Source organism: Cheilinus undulatus, linkage group 14, assembly GCF_018320785.1.
Source record: "Cheilinus undulatus linkage group 14, ASM1832078v1, whole genome shotgun sequence".
In the NCBI taxonomy this organism is placed as follows: domain Eukaryota; kingdom Metazoa; phylum Chordata; class Actinopteri; order Labriformes; family Labridae; genus Cheilinus; species Cheilinus undulatus.
Window position 1 is genome coordinate 30,248,691 of NC_054878.1, and position 6,327 is coordinate 30,255,017.

Below are 6,327 nucleotides of genomic sequence, written 5' to 3' on the forward strand. Positions count from 1 at the left end.
TCAGTTAGAATATGTTATAGCAGCTTGCTCAAACAGGAGTCATAAATGACAAAGAAACACAGAAAATGCACTGTCCCTCTGATCCAGCTTGTCATGGAAAGAAATCTTGTGGAAAAAGATCTGGCAGTTCTTAAATGCTCAGAGACATAATATTTACTAAACTCTAAGATGACATAACAGGCAGGCTGCAGCGACAGGGACTTGATGGTTTTGCCCTTAGCTCACTGTTCTCTTAATGGCTTAGGAGTGACTGTTGAGGCTCTTTTTTTTGTTCACTACTCTGAGCTCATTGTCAAAGTTTGTCCTAAAGTCATCACTCCGAGTCTTCGCAATTACATCACTCTTTTGGCACAGCATAGTTCACACGTGAACCTGAGAAACTGTTAGTGCAGGGAATTTGAGATGATTCATAAATGACATACTCTTGATATTAATACTTGCTATAGATCTGTTCTTTCTACTTGGGGGCAGATACATACCTAGAGTTGCTTTTTTGAAACCTGAAAACTTTTGGGCGTTAATTCACCACGGACAATGAACAAAGCTGATATCCCTCTCTTTAATGTTCTGTGTGTTACATCTATGAAGCAGGTGACAAGGACATGGAAACAACAAAACTCACCAAAAATAAATAATTGGTTCAAAACAATAGAACATACCTTAGAGGCTGAAAAAATAACATTAAAATTTTGAGATAATTTGCAAAAAATGAATGATTTATCCTGAAAAAAATAGACTTGGTAGACTGTACAATTGCATAAATACGTCAAAAGATATATGATAAAAGGCACTTACCCTCTTTACCTATCCCCATTTCCTTTTACGTTTTCTTTTAACCTCTTCCTTTTTTTCTATACTTTTCCCTTTCTTTCTCTTTTTGTATGCGTGTGGGTTTGTTTGGTTTTTTTCTTTATTTAAATAATGAATTTGTTTAAAAATGCAGTGTAATCTCAATGACAGCTGTCTGCTACAGTAATTTTTTAATCATTGCAATAAAGTATTTATAAAAAAGAAAAAAAAAGTGCCTTTTCAACAGCCAGGAGTTTCCCTAGCAGGAACTAGGACCTAAATTTAGTTCCAGGGTAATGGATCTACCCCTTAGAAAGACCCTCCATGGGGGGTATACGTTCAAAAAGGCGTGTAACTAAAGTGGTAGGGCTGAACTGATTTCTGATTGCTGAAGATTTATTTTTTATCGATTTCTAATTTTGGTATCCTAACCCTTACCTTAACCATAACCAGATTCCTGAAGTGGAAACTGGGGATATTTCCAGTTTGGCGGACAAAAACCACTAAACCACTAAATATTATCATGATAATATATCAAATGGGGACACTTAGGCCCCGTCCACACGGAGACAGATTCAGGGGTGTACACAATTTTTTTTTTTTTTTTTTTTGTGGTAGCTGCATTTCATCCACATGGAAACAGCGTTTTGGGAGGCTGTGAACGCAACTTTTTGAAACTGGGTCCTTGAGTGAACAAATCTGTTTAAATCACTCTGTAGTGTAATCAGGAAAATTCCCTTTAAAAATCAGGAAAATTTCTGGGGACAGCATAACCCAGTAGCAGGTTCCTCAAAACAGGGGCAGTCCCTGGAAATCAGGGACGCCTGGTTGTACCTTCCTTTAACCTAACCTTAACTGGAAGTTTAACCTTATTTTATTTTGAAAGTTTTGGCGTGGATTTCCATTCCGGCAGCATCTCACAGAAGTGGTCTGAGAGCTGTGGTCTGCAGCCAGACTGTCTTGAATGGAACTGGTTATTCTGGTTCTGAAACAGTTCTTTGGTTGTGGAAAACAAAGAACTGGTACTTGATTAAGCACTGACTCTGAACCAGTCCTGGACCAAGTGATTAAACTGTAGCTGCAGCCATAGTTAGCAGGCCCTCTGTAATAGACTGTAGTGGAAATGTTGACAACAACTGAAGAGAAGTTCCTGGAACTTAAAGTCTCCAACTTTGTAAAAGATGTAGATTTGGATAAAACAAAAAGTTAACAGGGAGCAGAGAAATTTCAGAGAAACGCTAGTGCCATGAAACTCTGTGAAGGTCATTAAGCTCTGCTTCTGTTGGTGGGGATCTAATGCCAACGATCGCTGCTTGACTTTCACAACACTCCCTATTATAAAATGATTTGTGTTTTTCTGTTTCCATAGCTTATGGCAGTTTAATAGTGAAGTTTCAGGCAAACTAATTATTAGGTAATGAGGTCAGACTGCAGCACATCCCAATTCAGTCAACAGCTAAACTCATTTGATGACACAAATGTCTAAAATAGCTTCACGTGATGGTTAAAAAAGCTGGAAAAACAGAAGGTTTTTGACATCGTTAACTCGGGGAGAGCAGAGTATTTTCTTAAGTGTTCCTGCTGATTGCTTTTGACCTTCTCCACTGTGACTGTGTGTGAGGTCTGAGGTGCATTTAACATCTCCCAAGAGTCATTATAAGAACAGACAACCACTTCGAAGCTCGCACGCCACTTGTGTCAATACGTAGCACACATACACCTTCATGGATCTTCAGTTTACTTTGTTTAATGAGCAAATCCTTCTAAATCCAGAAACCTGTAGATAATATTCTCTTTTACTGGCCAATAAACTGCAACAACGGGGTTTGGGATTGTCAGTAATTGCTCCCATGACTTTAGTACACTGGTAAACTAAACCACTATGTCATCCTGTCTTAAAGTGGATCTTATAGTAAGGAAGTGACAGACCTTGACCGGGATGTGGCATCTTTACAGTCCCTTAAACTCCTAAACATGCCAATATTAGATATTATGATCAACTAAAGAGGCTCTAAATCTCTTGACTGCCTGTAAAAAGAGGCACTTAAGAGTCTAACATTTTTATCTATGGAAATCCAGCCTGATCACAGCTACAAAGCATTGAGTCTACAGTATATGATCCCTTTCTTCAAGCAGATGTTGAGCATTTAAAGTTTTGTAAATAAATCACTGGTGTGAGGCAATTGAACAAAAGAAGGAAAAGTTTTGTCTTTTTTTCTAAAGAAGCGAGAACTGAATCAAAGCTGAAAGGAAAAGGAGGTAATGAAAGCGAGGCTTTTGGTATATTTCAGGCCATGAAGTTGATTTTAGACAAACTTCTTGGCACTCCTGACAGAGATCTGAACCAAATATTTGTACTTCAGTCACTCTACCAATAAAAATGAGGAATGTATTTTTCATAAAATTGATTTTATTTTCATAATTACATCCATCTTTCCCATGCTGATTTGGTTTGGTGAGATTTGGGATCATGGCACAGTTATAAAAAGTTGGCTGACCTTGTGAGGGAGAGTAAACCAAATTCTTACCCAAATTGTCCTTTTAATGCATTCATTACAGTTTACAGACACTTCCTGGTACAGCCAGTTATATGTTCTATAAGCTAGTTGTTGGTGCCTTAACTTTTACAGTGCAATAAAATTTGAAGGGACAGATGAGTGATTACTTCCAGTTTTACCTTCACATAGTGATTTAAAGAAACTTGCTTGTTTGTATCTTGATAGTCAAACTGACTTGTGCTCTATTTTTGCCCAAAGTTGTTGCTTTTAATTAGAAATTATGGAAAAACCTACCAAAATAAGGCCAACAATGTCATAAAACATTATTTGTATTATTCAAAATTGCTTCAAGAATAGCTAAATGCATGAGGAGTAAGGATATTTTATGTATGAGCTTTGGATTCATCATAACGTTCGTTCAGTTTAGTCACTTCTTTATCCGAGCAGCTCACATAAAAATAATCGACAATTTAAAAAAATAGCTTATAATAACAAAGAAAGGTCTGAGATATGAATTACTATTATTTTCATTTTACCAACTTCAGAATAACAACAGTGATACTCATCTTATGAGCTTCATGTTAAATGCAAAGCTACAAACAGTAGGACAGTTAGCCTAGCATGATCACCACATGTATGGGAAAACAGGAAAACTTTGCTCAATTAGCTCGTTAGAAATGAAAAAAGACTTAAGTTATAAGTTAAATTTTGAGTTCTTTATTAGCTTAAAACTGTGCAAGAGGTTATTGGAGGTTAGCAAGTATCTAACAGGCATGAGCTAGGCTAGCTGTTTGAGGTGTTATACTTAGCTGACTTAAGCTAACAAATCAGTTTCTAGGTTTGCACAAATGAGATCCTTTTCTTATATGAAACATCAACCATGATGTAATCGTTGCTAAGATAGGACAGGTCATATGTCAGAACAGAAAAACTTGCAACAATTTTCAAAATGAAATCAGAGTAAACCTACATTTAGAGATGGGGTAAGGAAGAGTTAGGATAAGCCGAGGTTAGCCAATAAACAGTCTGATTACAGAAAAATAGCTTGTCCTTCATAAAAATATTCTGACGCACTAAGCATAGCTCAAGTAGCTCCCAGAGCTGCGTAAGCTACGTAGATAGCGCATCTATGCAGACAATGGCGCTACGTCAATAATGCAGCTACATAATGCAGCTAAGTAGTTTACAAGGCTATGTAGATAATACTGCTATGTAGCTAACTTAGCTAAAGCTAAGCTCACAAAGCAGCTAGATAAGCTAGATATTTATGTAGCTGAGTTAGCTTTAGCTCGTTTGCTAAAGCTCATGTTGCTAAAGCTAAGGAAGCTACATTATTAAGTTACATCAATAATGTAGCTAGAGTTGCTATGTTACCTTTAACTAAAGCTAGGCACCGTTAGTGTAACTACATCTAAAATGGGTCTTTACCAAGCGGCAACCTCCGGTCCTGAAAAATGAGGCCAATGCAAAGTGAAAAAAAAAATGCAGTACAGCAAGCGTCGACTTGAGGCTGGCTGCAGAACACCAGTAGCAGTACTTGCACAAGGCCACACTATGCTACCATGAGGTAAATACACTCTACTGTATCTACCTTTATCCTGCTTGAGAGCTAAGCTAACATCAGAAAAACAACAAGCTGTAAACATAATGTTCACTTTTGGTGTACTAAACTTTTTTTTTTTTTATCAGGACTTATTATGTCACCCCAGTTGGTCATGTGAAAATCAGAGTTGTTAAAATTTCCTGTTACTTCATTATCATCCTCCAAATCTGCAGAAGGTATGAACACCTCATCGGAAAATTCTGTGCCAGTGTACACCAAGTCCAGAAGCAGCTTCTCTTGATAATAAAAACACAATGTTGGCAGTACAACCTACCTTTGACAAGTTTGTTGATTTATCCATGTTATTTTTCCAAAGTGGTGTTCACTATTGTTGAGTTCAAACAGATTTATGTCATCACATCATATTTTTTGCGCTGATATCATTTTATCCAAAACACGTTCACATCCCATAATGATTATGAGCAGTAGGAGCTGTACTGGCAAGTGAAAATATTTGCCAGTGAAATCTTGATTCTTCTAAACTTCTCAGCCATGGGTCACATTTACTTATGTTAGAAAGGGTACAGCAATGGTAATGTATAACCTACAAGAAGTATGCTTACTGTATATGTTACCATGCCAAGAGTTACATGGAAAGATTTTCACTCTCTTAAATATCAATTAAAGGACAAATTTGTTGCTGTAAAGATCTGCCTTTCTAAAACAACTACACTGTCTTTGCATTCAGGAGAAAAAAAAATACAAACAGAGATGCATTTTCCTTTTCTGCCAAAGGGTTAAAACATAAAATGTTATGGGCTTGATGTTTTCTAAGGTCCCTCTTGGTTGTTTTACCATTTCATTGATTTCATAAATCAGTTGTGGTTTAGTATAATTTTACTTTTTTGACAAAAAAAAAAACAACAACAACTTTTTAATGCAAAAGTGAAAACAGATTTCTACAATGCAATGTCAATTAAACAAAAATATGTAAGGTAAAGTCTGTGTGGATAGGTCTCAATCAGGCTCGCACATCTGGATACTACAATTTTATTCTAATCTTCCCTGCAAAACTGCTCAAGCTTTATCAGGCTGCACAGGGATTGGACATGAACAACACTTTTCCAGTCTAGCAGCAAATTATCTATTGGACTGAGGTCTTGACTTTGACTTGGCCACACATTCACCTTGTTGTCTTTAAAACATTTCTGTGTAGCTTTCTCTGTCTGCTTCAAGTCATTGTCTCGCTGGAGAATCTTCTCCCATGCCGTAGTTCTCTTGTAGACTGAATAAGATTGTCCTCAGGATTTTCCTATATTTTGCAACATTCATTTTACCCTCTACTTTTACAAGCCTTCTAAGGTCGGCTGCCTGGAAGCACCCCCACAGCATGATGCTGCCACCATGCTTCACAGTAGGGATGGTGTGTTTGTGGTGATGTGCAGTGTTTGGTGTTGGACAAACATACTGTCTTGTCTGATGGCCAAAAACAGCCAT